General features: G+C 47.5%; 1 protein-coding gene across 1 annotated transcript in view; it reads left to right on the top strand.

The window, feature by feature from the left end:
• CHAC2 (ChaC glutathione specific gamma-glutamylcyclotransferase 2) overlaps nt 1-17,513 on the top strand; it is a 187,389-nt gene that overhangs the window by 131,674 nt on the left and 38,202 nt on the right. The gene's annotated exons all lie outside the window — the stretch shown is intronic.

Genomic DNA, 17,513 nt, shown 5'->3' with positions numbered 1-17,513 from the left:
CAAGCCACAAGATGGATGCCGTTCACAAAATGGAACCCGAGGGTTCGAGACGGAAACCATGATTTAAGGGTGATAGCATCACTCAATCACGACGCAAATGCAGAGGGATAATGTCCTAATCATTACCGGTCTGCCGACACCAAGTTCGTCATGGTACGATGATATTTTGTGACACGAGTGTTGGGCCTCGGCACCATATTATAGCAGGGTCCAGAATTTTCAGAACCACAGAACCATCTCATGATGCATAGTTCTCAAGATCAAAATCTGGTATGCATTGGATAAGAAGCAACCCCAAGGGTTTATGTGCTTGTTCCACCACAGCTAAAGCTGCCACAACTGCGTTAGCTTGCCAGGTCCTGGTCATCTGCCAGGCAGCAACGTGGGCTTCCCTGCTGCACACGTTTACCAAACAGTACTGTTTGGACAGTCAGGTCTGTCGGGATGGGAACTTTGCCTATTTGGTCCTGTAGTACTTTCTCATGTGAAACTGGTCCTTAGGCCCTTCTCCTGTAAGTTATTACTTTGGTACCTATTCTAAGGTAAGGAATCTGCGGCTTGAAGCCTCTATCACATGAACAAGTTACTTACCTTTGGTAATTACTTTTCTAGCAGAGACTTCATCTAGCCGCAGAATCTTTACTGACCCACCCATCCATCCTCCCCGCTTTGCGAATGGATTTCAAGAGACAGGGCTTCCCCCTTTCAGGGCCCTAGTTTTCCACACCAGTGGTCAATGTACTTAATAGCTCCACGCTTCTGGCTTGGAAAGTCGTGAAAAGTAACTGTCATCTGCACCCTTGGGTGGCGCCTATATACACCGCGGATGTCCTTTCCAGTGCAGACTATTCCACGCGGAGCTGAAAAACGCCACCTACGCTCACGCAAAATGTCTGGATCCAGTCTGATGCTTGGGGATCATTCTAAGGTAAGGAATCCGCAGCTAGATAGAGCCTCTTCCTTGATAAGGCATTACCAAAGGTAAGTAACTTGTTCTTTGGGCCCTAGCTCAGCTGGCACCAAGGGAAACCTAGCAAGCCTGTACATTTTTAAAAACGTGACACCCAGGTGAATTCAGGATTTGACTACTTGCGTGGCTGTCACCAGGTTGTTTTACCCAAAATCCCTTGCAAACCTCAAACTTTGCCCAAAAAAAGTATTGTATAGTAAAGAATGCTGGAACAAGGTAAAGTTTTCAGGTACTCTTTATTAGCCATCTACTCTCCGAACAGCCCTGTGAACTGCCCATTCCAAGGTGAGCTCTCAAGGGAGAGTCCAGTGGGGAACCGGGTGCAAGGGAGGAGGAGAGGACGTTCCAAGACAGGAAAGACATTATAACACACCTCCCCAACATAACATATGTTAAACATAACTACATTTGACGATTCTGTCACAACTCCATGTTTGTCGATTCTCCAGTAGCACCACATTGTTGTAGGATTTGGCTACACGACAAGGGGCTTAATAATTGCTTTTGCTTTGATGGTCTTTAAAACTCCTTTTGACTTGTACCCAATCTCCTACCTTCCACTTGGGATCTTTCACCCCATTCTTACCATCGTACCACTCCTTGTATTTACTTTGGTGTAACTCCTGTTTATTTCCAGCTTCCTTAAGATTGGACTCAACTGCTTTGCCATCCCTTAACCAGGTGGGGTTAAACTTTGTACAGGGTTCCCTTCCTCTGAGGGCAATAAATGGGGACACCCTGTGATGGTGTTGGGTGACGTGTGGTAGGCCCATAAGCAATCCTGTAGGGATGATTCAACTTCATGACCATTGACCACAGCTAGTTGTATGTGTTCTTTAATAATCCTATTTGCTCTTACAACCAGGTCGTTTGCCTTGGGGCAAAACAGAGCTGTTCTTTCGTGTTTGACATTAAGATTTTCTAGAAAGTCCTTCATAAGTTGGGATGTAAACTGTACCCCGTTGTCAGTAACGAGGGTAGAAGGAATACCTTCCCTTGAGGAAATCTAAGACAGTATTCATGTTGACCCCATGGACAAACTTGTGTGAGACCCAGTGTGAGGTGTAGTCAATGAGTACCAACATGAATCTTCTTTGCATCCCTAAATTGTGCATCGGCCCAATTATGTGCATGGCCAGTTTACTCCATGGTTTGAGGGGTACCTCCACTGCGGACAGCGGGACTTTGTGAGTAGTCCTTGACTTGTCACTGTTAGCACAGCGCTGACAGTCTTTTACTAATTGTTCAACCAGGGAGTCCATCTTGGGAAGCCAGAAATTGACTCTAACCCCATTCTTTGTCTTGCTCCGCCCCAGGTGTCCTTCATGGGCTAGTTCCATGATTCTCTTTCTCAACCCTTCAGGAGGTACAATTTTGTGTGTACCTGCTTTTAAAATCACGTACTCACCTGCTGATTCCGGTTCCCCGCGCAGCCGATTCATCGCTGCGGCGGGAGGTCACCGATCTTTGCCACTCCATCACGCCACTTTGGCGAGCGCCGAGGCCATGCCCCCTCTCGGAGGCCACGCCCACTTTCAGCGCGCATATATAGAAGCTGCTTACTAGCGTCCTGCCCAGTCTTGCGAGTCCTCCTGAGGCGGAAGCCGGGAGCGGATCCTAAGCAATTTTAATCCTGATTACTAGCTAAAATTGTGTGTATTTACTCTGTGTACCTGCTTTTAAAATCACTTACTCACCTGCTGATTCCGGTTCCCCGCGCAGCCGATTCATCGCTGCGGCGGGAGGTCACCGATCTTTGCCACTCCATCACGCCACTTTGGCGAACGCCGAGGCCACGCCCCCTCACGGAGGCCACGCCCACTTTCAGCGCGCATATATAGACGCTGCTTACTAGCGTCCTGCCCAGTCTTGCGAGTCCTCCTGAGGCGGAAGCCGGGAGCGGATCCTAAGAAATTTTAATCCTGATTACTAGCTAAAATTGTGTGTATTTACTCTGTGTACCTGCTTTTAAAATCACTTACTCACCTGCTGATTCCGGTTCCCCGCGCAGCCGATTCATCGCTGCGGCGGGAGGTCACCGATCTTTGCCACTCCATCACGCCACTTTGGCGAGCGCCGAGGCCACGCCCCCTCACGGAGCCCACGCCTACTTTATCTTCCCCCGGCTCCTATAAATCATGTGCCATCACCGGACGTGCAGCGGACGAGCGCAGCGGGCGCGACGATTGAGCGCCTAAGGCAAGCCCGTCTGCGCCCGTCCGCGACCAAACGCGCCTAGGGCCTAGGCCCCCTCACTTTCCCGGCCCATTACAATATTCTTCGGCGCAACTACTCGCTCTTCAGGCCCGTTGGCCCATTGAAGCTTCTCTGACCACCCATATCAATAATCTGGGCCTCACAGCCGCTGCAACTCCTCCCGTTCCTCTCACTCCGACCCATCCCCCTCCCCTGCCCCTTCCACTCCGTCCTAACCCTCCGGCTGGACCCAGTCAGGTCCCTCTTTCCATATACTATCTTAATACGTGTTCTGCGGTTAAGCACTGCCACAAACTATCTGTTTTGCTTGACATCCATAAACCAGATCTTCTATTCCTCACGGAGACCTGGTTTCGCGACAGCTCCCTCCCCAGTCTCCTAGCCTCTCTCCCTGCTACCTACTACGCACTCCGGGCTGCCCGCCCAACGGGTAAATCCGGTGAGGGCGTCGCCCTGATCGCCAGAAAGGACTTACCATTCCAACCTCTCAGCTTTCCCCCGATAGGCACGTCCGACTTTTTAGTCGCTTGTTCTCTATTTTACAATACTCCCCTCACTTGCCTACTTATGTACCGTCCTCCCCAACCCTCTCATACCTTCCTGGACGGATTTCAAGAACTGGTGGCCTCCCTAGCAGTCAACAATTCATCCGTCTTGGTACTAGGCGACTTCAACTTTTGGCCTTCCGACCCAGCCGAATGCTCCTCTTCCAAGGAATTCTCCGAAACCTTACGATCTCTCAACTTCATCTTGCATGTCCACTCCCCCACCCACATTCAAGGGCACACTCTCGACCAGATCTGGTCTCTGAACTGCCCCATTGCGTCCCTGTCCATTTCTCCATGTCCCTGGTCTGATCACTCATTGATCTCCTTCTCCTCTCAACTCGGACCGCCTATCAAGCCCTTGCACCCTAAAAACATCTGGGCCCGCTCTTGGGGTCTGGTAGATTTGGCTGCATTAGCCTCCTCTCTCTCCTCCTCCAGCCCCGACCTGTCCGGCCTGTCCTCAGCAGATCAAGCCAATTCCATCAACTCTTGGCTACTCTCAGCCTGCGACTCCATCGCCCCCCTGAGGCGAATCTCCTCTAAACGGACAAATGACTCCAACCAGTGGTTCAATAACGAACTGAAGGCACAAAAACTTGCGGTCCGTCATGCTGAACGAGCTTGGAGACGACAGTACTGTCCCATTCTCAAAACACAGTACACCTCCCTCTTGCAGCAATATAAGAAATCTATTTTGTCCACCAAAAAAGAGTACTTCTCCTCCAAAATTCTAGTCGCGGAGAACAAATCCAGAGAAATTTTTGCCATCATCAACAAACTCGCATACTCCGACAGAACCACCCTCAAACCCTCCCCCTCCCAACCTCTTTGTGATTCCCTGAATTCCTACTTTTTAGATAAAATTGCGACAATCAGAGCCAATATTCCTCCCCCCTCTCCCTCCTTCCGCATCCCTCCCTGCCCCCCTATAGATGCTCGACTCGACTCACTCCCTCCCTTAACAGCAGAATCTTTTCTCTCCCTCCTCCCTCTAGTTAAATCTGGCTCCCCACTTGACCCTTGTCCTGCTCACATTCTTGCCCACGTCTTCACTAAATGTCCGCTACCCCCCTCACCTTTCTTAACTGCTCCCTGTCCCAGGGCGTGGTCACCCCTGCTCTCAAATCTGCCATAATCCTCCCCATCCTAAAAAAACCTGGCACAGACCTCTCTGTCCCCGCTAACTACCGCCCCATCTCCCTTCTCCCTTTCCTAGGGAAAGTCTTAGAGCGGCATGTCACCAAAGTACTATCTACCTACGTGGAAGCAAACCGAGTCCTGGCCCCCCGCCAAGCCGGTTTTCGCCCGGCTCATTCCACCGAGTAGGTTGTGCTTTCAGTACTGGACAACCTTAGAGAGGGAATGGACACTAACATCCCCCAGGCCTTGGTGCTACTCGATCTATCTGCCGCCTTCGACACGGTGGACCATTCCATCTTACTCTCCCGTGTCGGAGCGGCAGGGATCGGAGGCACCGCCCTGGTCTGGCTGTCCTCCTTTCTAAGTGAACGCACCCAGGCAGTTCGCCTAGGCGACTTCTGGGCTGAACCGCGGAAGGTGGTATGTGGGGTCCCCCAGGGCTCCTCCCTTTCCCCTCTACTGTTTAATCTGTATATAGCCCCCCTCATCTTCACTCTCCAACAAATGGAGGTCTCCGTATATAACTATGCGGACGACCTCCAGCTCATATTTTCTCTCTCTCACTCCCCTGATTCCAAATCTAACTTCCAATCCATCATGCTCTTTATCCGGGACTGGATGAATCACAACCACCTGAAACTTAATCCAGATAAGACAGAGCTTGTTCTGACAGGTGGTTGCTCCAGTCCCTGGTCCCCTCTCTTCTGGCCTTCTTCCCTTGGTCCCCCCCCCACCTCCTTCCTCCTCCGTCAAAACCCTGGGCATACAAATCAATGACCAACTCACTCTGCACTCCCAGGTGAGCTCGGTGGTCTCCTTCTCTTTTCTATCCCTCCGCACTATCCGCAAGGTTTCCCGCTTCTTTTCCTTCACAGCCCTGAAACTCATCGTACTTGCCATGGTCATCTCCCGCTTGGATTATGCCAATGCCCTCTACCACGGCATGCCAGCCTACAATGTACGTCGACTTCAGTTGGTCCAGAACCAAGCGGCCCGCTTGGTCTACAACCTCACGAAATCCCACCACGCCACTCCCCTCTTAAAATCCTTGCACTGGCTCCCTTTGCGCGAACGCTCCCTTTTCAAAGTGGGCTGTCTCGCCTTCCAGGCCCAGCTAGGCCGGTCCCCTGCTTTTATCTCCTCTGAGATCAAACCTTATGCCCCCCCCAGGGAACTTCGCTCTTCTTCTCACCACTTACTCACTGTTCCTCGTTTTCGTCGAAAAAAATGGGGAGGGTCTAAATTCTCCACTCTTGCCCCCATTTTTTGGAATTCCCTTCCGATTCAACTTAGATCCTCTACTAAATACCAGCCCTTCCGAAAGACCTTAAAAACCTTCCTATTCTCAAAAGCTTTCCCCTCATAAATCCTCCTCAGTCCCCTCTTCCTGACTCGTGTCCTCAGAGACTCTGCATACTGTAGCGCCATGAAACCGTTCTGGTGTACGTGCGCTTTATAAATAATTTAAAATTCAAATTCAAATTTTGTTGTTGCAAAAAACTTTCCCTCCAATGGTTCTCAATTCAAATCTGACCTCCCAAAAGTCTCAAATTCCCTCATCAACCTCACTGTAGTTGCTGACCCACCCGTCAACCATCATTTCTTTTAATTTACACAGCCCTTTATCTTCCTCCATGCTTTCGCTCCACTCTTCTTCTGTTCATGCACACAGTTCATATTGTAATGGTGAATGGGACAAGTAGGCTGCAATTTTGTTGTTCACCCCTGGAACATACTTCACTCTAAAGCAGAAATTTTCAAGTCCTAAAATCCACTTAGAAATGCGAGGTGTGCCATGTTCCATACCTTTAACTGTGAACATGAAGGTAAGTGGCTTGTGGTCTGTACGGATAGTGAAATAAACCCAGCACAGGAAGAACTTAAAATGTTTCACCCCCCAGTAACATGCTAGGGCCTCTTTCTCCACTACAGCGTATATGCTTTCCGCTTTGGTTAGGCATAGGGGGCAAAAGCAATGATTTTTTTCTCATTTCCTTCTGCTTGAGAGAGTGTCGCCCCCAAACCTTTGTTAGAGGTATCTGTGGTTAGAATGTTTTTTTTCCTTGGGTCAAACGTACCCAAGGCCAGGAAATTGATGATTTCCTCTTTCAAAGCGTCTACAGTGCTCTAGTGTTTCTATTGCCTTTCAAACTCCTTGTTTTTCTTTGAGAGTTTGCGTAAATGTTCAAATTTTTTTAGAATTGTTTAATGCATTTAGCCATATACTCTAGAAGCACTAAGAGTGATTCCAAGTCCTCCTTGCTTTTGGGATATGGGCCTCTCTCACGACTTTCTTCAAGTTGTTTTTTGGTCTGAAACCTTGTCTGAAATGGAGTGCCCTAGGTACTCCACTGAAGCCACTTTGATCTGGCACTTAGATTTCTGTACTGTTAAACCTGCATCCATCAGCCTTTTGAACACATCCCCGAGGGTCTGGTCATCAGCCTCAGCAGCCCGTCCATACGCAAGGAGGTTGTCTTGGAAACATATGGTGTTGGAAGACCGCCAAAGCCAAACCAAACGGCATTCTTTGGAACATGTACGCTCATTGTGTGGTGATGAAGGCTGTGAGCAGTCTGGAGTCAGGGTGAAGATCTACTTGATGGTAGGCCATGGAGAGGTCAATAACGATAAAGAACTTGGCTGGTCCCATGGTGCTGAGCATTTCATTTATGTTGGGGAGCGGGTGCCTCTAAACCCAGATGTTTTCATTTAAGCTGTTCAGGTCCACACATAAACGGATCCCGTCCCCACTGGACTTAGAAGCAATCACAATAGGGGCCAACCATTCAGACGTGTCAATGGGATGGATAACACCCATTTTGCACAATCTCTCCAACTCCTTTTCTAAAGGTTCCTTCATTAAATGAGGTACTCGGCAAAGCTTGTGTACAGTTGGCCTAGCATTTGATTTAAGTTTAATTTTATGTTGGAAGTCATGGAGAAGACCAAGATTTTCAGAAAATAACCTTGGAAACTCCTCACATATACTTGCTTGAGTTTCTGTTTCATCCAGGACAGGTATTTGTTTGTGGTTATTTGGATCAAGGATTATTCCCAACTCTTTCCGATGTTACCATCCTAATGAATTAGATCATGTTAGAACAATGTAAACCTTGCCTTCCGTATTCCGTTCTTTGAATTCAATCTGCATCTTTTTCATACCCATGAGTGCTATGGGTTGTTTGGTATAACCTGTGGAAGAAATATCAAATTTATCTAGGAATAAATCACCCTCAACAATCATGTTTACAAAATCTGTATGGTTCAACAAAGTGAATGGAGAGCAAGAATCACATTGTGACAACCTTCTTATTAAGAATCACATCACATTTAGGATAATTGACATTTATACTCCCCACTGTGTCTTTTACATGAAAGACAAATTTTATTTCACTAGGGGAGACATAACCAACTTCTTTTATAGAACTTCCTCTTTTTCCCCCACCCTCTCTGTTGTTGGGGTCACTTTCTCTACACACTCTTGCAAAATGCCCCCTACGATTGCAATTTTTGCATGTTACATTTCTAGCTGGCCACTGCACATTATTAGCTAAATGTTTGCTGCTGCCACATCTATACCATCTTAGTTTCCTCTTATTAAGGTTTATTTGGTTCCATATACCTTCCTTCCCTTTGACTTCACAGACCTCGGTTTCTTCTACATACTCCTTAATGTTGGCAACCAACTCAGTAGGGGATTTCATTTCCTTGATGCACTTTGCCGTGTGTTCTACAGATTGGTCAATGGTAACTGCCTCCCTGAGTGAAGGGTTTTTGGACAGTAATTCTTCTTGAATGCGCAAGTTATTGGTACAGCGTACCAGCTGGTCTCTTATAAGAGAATCAGTTGGATTCCTAAGGTCACATAATTGACTCAGGCCTCTTAAGGCCGCAATGTAAAGTAAAGTAAAGTAAATGTTTATTGTTTAGTTAATGAAAACCTTAATAATATAAAAGCTTTATGTTTGTACAAAAAAGGGATTAAAAATAGAATTACACACTATGTCATTTCATCACAGCTCACCACACATGAGATTACATTGTTTAAATTCAATAGCCATAAGTTTGTCCATTTTTTCATTGCCTGTGTTGCTTACCACACGTGACATTAATTTATTAAAATTCAGTAGCCAAAAGTTAGTCCATTTTTCGTTGCCCCAGTTCAGACCCTTTTAGCAAAGCTTTGAAAAGACTTTGAGGAATTTGATCAGTCTACCATTCAGGTGTGGGTCCGATGGGTTTAGACACGCGGTTATTGCTGCTCTACATGACCTAATGCCTCTCACGTTAAGCTTTGTTTAAGGAGAATGGCTCGCTCTTTGTAGAGTTTGTTACGTGTGCAGATAACGTGGATGAAGTCTTCTTTGTGGCAATCACACAGCCAGCATGAATTAGGACCTGTATAGATCCAGATTGGCTGATCCGCCAAGGTTGGTAATTTTCCAAAACGTAATGCCATTAGTTGTTTTTTTACGTCAATTGAAAATGTCAGATTCAAGTATGAAGCCGGTGCAAGAGACTTATAATTGTTTATCACCATCCAAGTGTGCGACCGTAACCTAAAGATTTTTTTATCAGTTTGTGCTAAATGGGTTTTAGCTGCTTTATTTATTACTTGTTTAAAAGACTGATACGGCAGATTGTTATTCCATAAATCGTTAGTACAGATTATTGAAAGCGATTTGCTTAAGTATTGATTAAAAGGAGAGTTTCTGTCCTCATCTACTTCGGTCCATAGAGCTTCATTAATTTGTTAGGTGGCTGCATTTTATTTCAGCCGATACCAAGTTTTTATTGTAGAATACATTCTTCCTATGTCTTCGTTTATTAAACCGAATTCGAGGCGACCTGAGCCGGGGAAGCCGACCTTTGTATCTGAAAAACTGTTTTATAAATAGATGCTATTAGTTGATTTAAAACCTCTCCTTCTTCTCCATGAAAAGCAGCGCTGGGGTATGTTATTGTGGGAAGGATTTTTGCCGCCATTACTGCGAGCAGTGGTTTATACGATGGACCCTTCAACTTTTTTGCCAGTTTACTAAAGGCAAATGTGAGGGCACTAGTTCTCTGCGTCATGTACTTTTTATGTTCTGTATGGTTTTTTGAGTTATCAATATAGAATCCCAGGTACTTGTGTTTTTTAACTTCCTCTAGTGGTTACTATTGAGCCAGATAGTCTGCCTTCGTCTCCGCTCACTGCCTATCACCATGTTTTTTGTCTTTGATGTATTTATTTTAAGTTTGTTTGCTGTAATATAATCTGACATATCATTTAAAACTCTTTGGAGACTGACCTTAGTTTGACTCATTAGTACCACGTCATCGGCATATGAGAGGTGAGTGATTACCAGTTTACCAAGTTTAGGCAGGTGAGAGTTTGTGCAATCTAGCCTATGTGACAGGTCGGACATGAACAGATTAAAAAGATGAGGGGCCAGAACACACCCTTGCTTGAGGCCTCTTGTTGTTGTTAGCTTCCTTAATTGTCTGGACCCATCAACTATCTTAATTCTTAACCATGTGTTGGAGTAGAATAACAGTTTACCCTTTAGTAGCCTTTCAGGAATGTCCCATGTTCGCAATTTTTTCCATAGAAGGTTACGATCAACACTATCAAAAGCTACTTTTAGGTCTATAAACCAGAGGTAAAGATGTTGTTTCCCCTGCTTGCACTTGTTAAGTATTAGAGATAGAGCTAAGATGTTCGTAATCGTCCCTATCCCTTGCCTGAAGCCTGTCTGGTTGACCGGGATAAGGTTGAGGTTATCCGACCAATCCTTCAGATCTTCTAGAACTAGGATGGCATAATATTTGGCTTCGATGTCCAAGAGAGCTATTAACCTATAATTAGATGGATAAGTTCTTTCTCCTCCTTTGAAAATAGGTGTCAATATCGAGCCTTGCTAATTCGATGGAACATAATTTAAGAGCTCTATATCTTTGTATAGATCAGAAAGATGATTGCCCCAGAACAATGTATCATGCTTAAAGATAGCTTGCGGGATTCAGTTTTGGCCAGGAGCGCTGTCGCTTTTACCTTTCTTAATTATGCGTTTCACTCCTTCATTTGTCACGGATGAATGGCTTGTCGCTGTTTTCGGGAAATTGTTGCCATTTTTCCCCTGCAGCTTCCCTTTTATCCTCTATTAGCTTTGTCTCCCCCCCCCATCTTGGGGGGAGGCAGGGTAGCGCTCCAGCTCCTGGACGCCTCCCACCCTCCTCCGGAAATGGATAAAAGTAAGGGGACATCCCGCCCGCGCAGCGGGCGGGCGCGCCGATGGCGCGCCTAATGCAAGCCCGTCTGCGCCCGTCCGCGCCGGGCCCGCGCCTAGCGCCGTTCCCCCTGCCTCTCGGCCCCTATAATCACCTGGACCAGCAGTCAGCTTAATCTATTAAGACAAGGCGTCTGTACCCCCGCTGCCTGTTGCAACCCCCTAGGCCTTGAGAAATCTACTTATATTTGCTCTCTGTGCAAACTCGCCATATCCGAAAGCGAAATCGGAACTCTCCCATTCAGAAAGCCATTAAAACCCAGTTCCCCTCCAAATTAATGGCCGCCTTAATTAATTGTCGATCATTGCCTGCGCACGCCCCTGATATCTGGCTATCATTAGATACTCAAAAGTGGGATATATATTATTCCTTACGGAAACTTGGCTTAAAGACTCTTCCAAACCTGACATACACTTGGCCACCCCCCCTGGCTATAGATTGTTGGGTATTAATCGAGCCAATTCTAAATCTGGAGGAGGCCTTGCTGTTATCTTGAAATCTCATCTCAACCTGAGTATCAAAAAAATACCTAACCTAGGGCTCATTGAAGCCATGTATTTCACAATTACGAATTCTGCCATTATTATTCTTGCCGGCATCCTGGTCTACAACCCCCCACAGCCACCACTTCATCTCTTAACACCCTACTGCACGCTATTGCCGATCTCTCTCTCAAACACTCTTATTTTACGGTGCTCGGAGATTTTAATCTACATGTCGACAACCCCTCCTGTGCACTAGCATCCCTTCTTCTCGAAACCTTACAAGGATTAACTCTGTCCCAACTAATTAAGGGCCCCACCCACAAAGCGGGACACAACCTCGATCTTATTTTCACCAACCACCCCGGCATTACCTCCCTTCCTTCTTTACCCCTCACATGGTCTGACCACTTTCTTCTCCCTATTGAAATCACTATCCCTTCCCTGCCCCTTCCCTCCTCTATCAACAGAGAAAATGGTCGTAAATGGTCCAAAGTCACCTGCGATACCATTGACCCTCGTTTCCTCTATCAGTTTAATTCAACGGAAGATCTTAATGAGGAAGTGGTGAGATATAACTCTGCCCTCACCTCTGCACTAGATACCATTTCTCCACTTGCTCCTGTTACCTCCTCGAGATCTCGTCCATCTGCTCCTTGGTTTTCCACCATGCTGCGAGAGGAAAAGAGTAGGTGCAAACAGCTGGAACGTAAATGGCGCCAGTCCTATGACCCCACCACCAAAGTAGCCTATAAGATGGCCTTAAATAAATTTCAAAAACTTAAACGCTCCACGATGAGAGCTTACTTCTCACAACTCATTAAACAGGCAGAGAATTCTTCTAAAACTCTCTTCACAATTGTGAAGGATTTTGTAAATCCTCCTGCCTTGAAGTCCCAGAGCTCCCCCACTCAAGCCCTTTGTAATGGACTTTCTGATTTCTTTCAGGAAAAAATTATTAAATTATCTTCCTCCTTTGATTCCGCACCCTCCAGTCCCTGGTTAGCAGAGTCACACCCCCAGCAATGCTCATTTAATTTTTTTGATGAGCTCATGCCAGATACAGCCATGAAACAACTAAACCAGGTTATGTCAGGATCTCCGCTAGACCCTGTCCCCGCCAAAGTGATGGGTTATCTTGCCCCGGTTTTAATCAATCCTCTCCTCGCCATTTGGAACTCTTCTTTGGCCCTTGGTCAGTTCCCTTCAGTTTGGAAACAAGCTAGGCTGCTCCCTATTTTAAAGAAACCAGATGCGGATCCCTCCCAACTCAGCAACTATCGCCCTATTTCTCTGCTGCCTAAACCGGCCAAGATCCTAGAGAAAGTGGTCCAGAAACAACTGGCCCGGTACCTAGAATCTAACCAGTTGCTACACGATTCCCAGTCCGGATTTAGAACCGGATACAGCACTGAGACTGCGCTGTTGGAGGGATCTGAGACAATCCGGGAATCGGTGGACAGGGGCGAGGAGGCCATGTTGGTCCTCCTCGACCTGTCCGCTGCATTCGATACAGTGGCACACCACATACTGGTGACTCGCCTTCAGCAGCTGGGGATTGGTGGCACGGCCCTGGCATGGATTAAATCTTTCCTTTCAGGCAGATCCCAAAGGGTACTTCTTCGTCCGTTTGAATCAGAGGATATACCCCTTTTGTGCGGTGTGCCCCAGGGCTCGGCCTTGAGCCCTCTTTTGTTTAACGTGTACCTAGGCCCGCTTGCCGGGGTAGTTGAGTCCTGGGGGGTCAGGGTGGTCTCTTACGCTGATGATACTCAGCTTGTCTTTTCCTTTAAAGACCACTCTGACTCCCATTTTTCCAACTTTCGCAACTGCCTTGGCAACATCTGTGCATGGATGGCTTCTAATCATCTAGCCCTGAATACGGACAAAACAGAGGTTCTCTTTTTTAGCCAGAAATTGCTCCCCCCGCCACCTTGTGGTGGCCTACTGTCTTGAACCCCCCTCCCAGTCCTGTACAGTCGGCCCGCAATCTCGGCTTCCTTTTCGACAACGCCATGTCCTGCAAAGCTCAGGTCAACAGAGTTACCGCGACCTGCTTTGGAAAGCTGCACATGATTAGGAAGATCTTTCCTTATCTCCCCCAGACGTCCCGCAAAACGATTGTCCATGCTCTTATTACGGCACATTTGGACTACGCCAATAGCTTGTACGCCGGTGCCTCCCTCTATCTCATTGACCAATTGCAAATTGTTCAAAATGCGGCAGCCAGACTTATTTGAAACATCCCTACCCGCAATTCGGTCACAGCATACCGGAACGACCTACATTGGCTCCCCGTCGCATTGAATTCAAAATCTTGATCCTTGCCTTTCGGGCTATACATGGAACTGGCCCGGCTTACCTTAGTAAAAGACTCAAATTATCTGTATCAGCAAGACATCTGAGATCTAACAGTCTCCGTCTATTGGTGGTACCCAGATTTAGGCTCGCCAGGAGTGGCGGCAGAACATTTGGAGTGACTGCGGCTAAGTATTGGAACAGCCTTCCTCTGGACCTTAGGTTCATTGAGTCAGAGCAAGTCTTCCGACGTAAATTAAAAACCTGGCTGTTCACCAAACCCTGATTAAACGAGCCTGTGGCCCCCCGTAGCTTCAGGTCAGGAGACACATGAACCTGGTAGCCCCCCCTCCCGTGATTAACCTGTATTCTCAGCGCCGGGACACCCCCGTCGGGGGTAGCTGTGCGCTTTATAAGCTTCCTAAATAAATAAATCTTTATTTTCTCGCTTGTGTGGTGTAATGGCTTCTCCTGAGCTGTTTGGTTCGATGAACCCTTTGGATGTGTCTTTTCCCTCAGTCTGTGCCTGCGTGTTTCCTTCTGTCATAGCTGGTTCTATGAATTTTGAGGTTAGAAAAGCTGCCCACTCGTGATCTTGAATATTTGATGATAGGGCTATCGCTGGCCTGTGTAATTTGTTTATGATTTCCCAAAACTTGTTTGAATACGTTTTCTTGGCACAACAAAGCAGTTCAGCCCAGAATTTATCATTGCTCGTTCGTTTCTCCTCCCATAGCGCCTTTTTGTAGTTTTTCCTTAGCTGCCGTACCCTGTCCCAGGCTATTTGGTCTGGAACTGTTCTTTTTAAGTTCCTAATAGCTTTTTAGATCTCGGCTAAGCGTGCCGAAGCGCGTTCTCGCCAGAGACCTTTTGTCGGCGTGTCTGCATTCCAGGAGATAATCCTGGCCACGCACATTTCCTCTTCAAGGAGGTGATCTGAGTGGGCCACGCGCACGCGCGCTGCGGCCAGCTGCTGTCTCCTGGGAAGCTCCAAAGACCACACACGCATGCGTGTACACACACACGAGCGCCCATGCACGCACGCACATACATACAGAGACACACCTCCCCGCACACATACACACACACACGCGCGCACACACACACGAGTGCACCGAACGCCCCCCGCCGTCGCACACATGCATACACACACAAGTGCACCGAGACCCCCCCAGCCCTTTTCAACTTACCGGGCCAATTTTGGGGGACTCTGCTCTCAGCACGCGGCAGGCACTGGGCATGTGCAACACTTGCGCAACCTCCTTCTGGCGGCCCCGGGGCTCTCCACCGCTCACAGGAGCCCCGGGCCGCGAGACGCTTTCACTCCCCCTGCCTCCTCTTCCGGTCCGGACACGGCCCCGCCCCGTCACAGGCGACTTTGCCTGACTTCCGGTGAGGCTGCGCATCGTTCGCGGCGCTTCAACGCTCCTCCCCCCACCCCCACCACCACAGAGCGTGTCTCGTTATCGTCGCAATCGATTTGCACATGCCACTTTTGGCTAATTTTGGCTAAATGGTATTTTTGGAGGAGAGTCCTTTCCAGTTCCCGAAACAATTTGCTTATTCTAGAGCAACTAGAATGATGTCGCAGGGACATCATTATTTTAAAAACGCAGCCTGGGTACCCGTTATTTTTAATGCTGTTTAGATGGAAACGTTTATTTTGAGCGTTCTAGTTTTATTTGGCATATTTACAAACATCGGTTTATTTTCTTCATAATATTTGTCCCAGCGCGTGTGTAATCAACTGAAACCATGCGCCACCCACAAGCTTGAATGACCTGTACAGGAAAGGTGCATGTGCTTTCCGCTTGTTTGTTGACCACAGTAGCCACGACTCATGACTGTACTATTTGCTGTCAGCCCCTCCTCCCATAAGTGCGCTGCGAAATGGTTGTGCAGGTGGGGTTTGCAGACAGATACAAAAACTTGGTGTGATGCCCAGCCCTGCACACGCGGAGGGTGTGTGTAAACAAATATTGCTTCATTGCTGGGACAAGCCCCCTCCCGTCTAACGCAATGACCTTGTGATCTTATTCTATGAATTATTATTCTTTTTTTTTAATAGAGGGACGGGTGGCTGGTGTCAGTCTCTGCAGGGCTCGGAAGCTGGGTGTTTTTCCCTCGGGGAGCTCCGGTGGCAGGCTGCACCGGGTCCTGCACACCAAGGCTCGCTCAAGGGTGACTTTCAGAGGCCCCAGTAAATCGTATGTTCTGGTAAACACTGATTCGGCATCTGGGAAGACAGATTTACCTGCTCTGCGTTGTGCTTCTGCGGGTTGGAAGCATGTTCCTGTGTGAACGTCAAAGGGCCAGTGACTAAGGCTGACCAGGCGTCTCGCTCCTCCCCCTCCCCACTATTAGAAAGGGGGAGGAGGGAGGCGCTGTCGGGATGACCTCACCACGTTCAGCCTTGCTCCTGGACCTCAAACGCCCGAGAGGAGTTTTATTGCAGCGTGCAGTTGTTTCACCTTTCTTCTACCATGTGAACACGGTAATGCATAGCTGCACGTCAATGCTATGTGGTGCAGGCAGGATTTCATTTGAGTGGAGCATCTATCCGATGCTGCTACTATCTTATTTACTGGTACTACATTTACTTCCCCCAGAAGGAAGAATGGCTGAGCCAGCTTTGCTGGGGTTCGATCTCAAAATCTGGTGTGAGAGGACCACGGATGTCTGCAGCGGGTGTTTACCTCAATCAAAGTAACACAAAATGTCCTTTGACTTGACGCATGTAGGGAGAGAGTTAACTTTTATTTGCACTGTTAAACACCGTTAGCACAAAGTGTGATGAAAAGCGAAGTTACAAGACACACAAGAGTCGAATCACAAAACGTTGTGGTGGTAACAAACAATGTGGCCCTAAACACCTTTCACCCCTGTACCATGACATGTGGGGTTACTGGGCTCGGATTGTGGGGTAAGCGAGTCCTTAAGTACACAATGATACAGTGCCAGACGTGCTTGCAGTGAGACTGTTGTACACGTGGTTTGTGCTTCATTTTACACCTGTGTATGCGCTGCGTGATTGTGCTCCATGTGTGAGCTGCGCATGTGATCTCTGTCTCTAGAGATTAAGAAGCTCTCCACCCGGCACGGGTAAGATGCCTTACAGACCACTGTTAAAGGATTCAAACACTGTCGGCTTTAGGGCGGTGCGACTGGTGTCACTGCACCGGGCGCCAAGCCCAAGGGGGCGCCCTGTGCATGACATGTTGAGGCCAGATAAGGGCAGCCTATAGAGGTCTATGTGCCCGCTGCATTTTTCATGGAATACTAACAACAGCATGATAACTCTGGTGGTTAATGCACTTGATGGAGAGTCTGTGATGTATCTACTCACAGTTTTGTCTCATGATAAAGTAGTACAGAGGGTCAATGTTCCCACTGCAAAGCACCACTCATAACATGCAGAGCTCAGACTTGTATTCTCTTTTTGTTACTCGGAGTTCATAATTTATAATCCTTTGAATGTAGCGCACAGAGCAATGATATGGCATCAAAGCACTACATGCAAATTCCAATCAGAGGTTTAGAATCCTATTGTTTCTTCCTCAATCTGTAAATATTCTAACATTG

Source organism: Lissotriton vulgaris, chromosome 6 (assembly GCF_964263255.1).
Source record: "Lissotriton vulgaris chromosome 6, aLisVul1.2, whole genome shotgun sequence".
NCBI classification, from domain to species: Eukaryota; Metazoa; Chordata; class Amphibia; order Caudata; family Salamandridae; genus Lissotriton; species Lissotriton vulgaris.
Note: the sequence above shows the minus strand (reverse complement) of the source record. Positions and strands in the feature narration are given on the sequence as shown.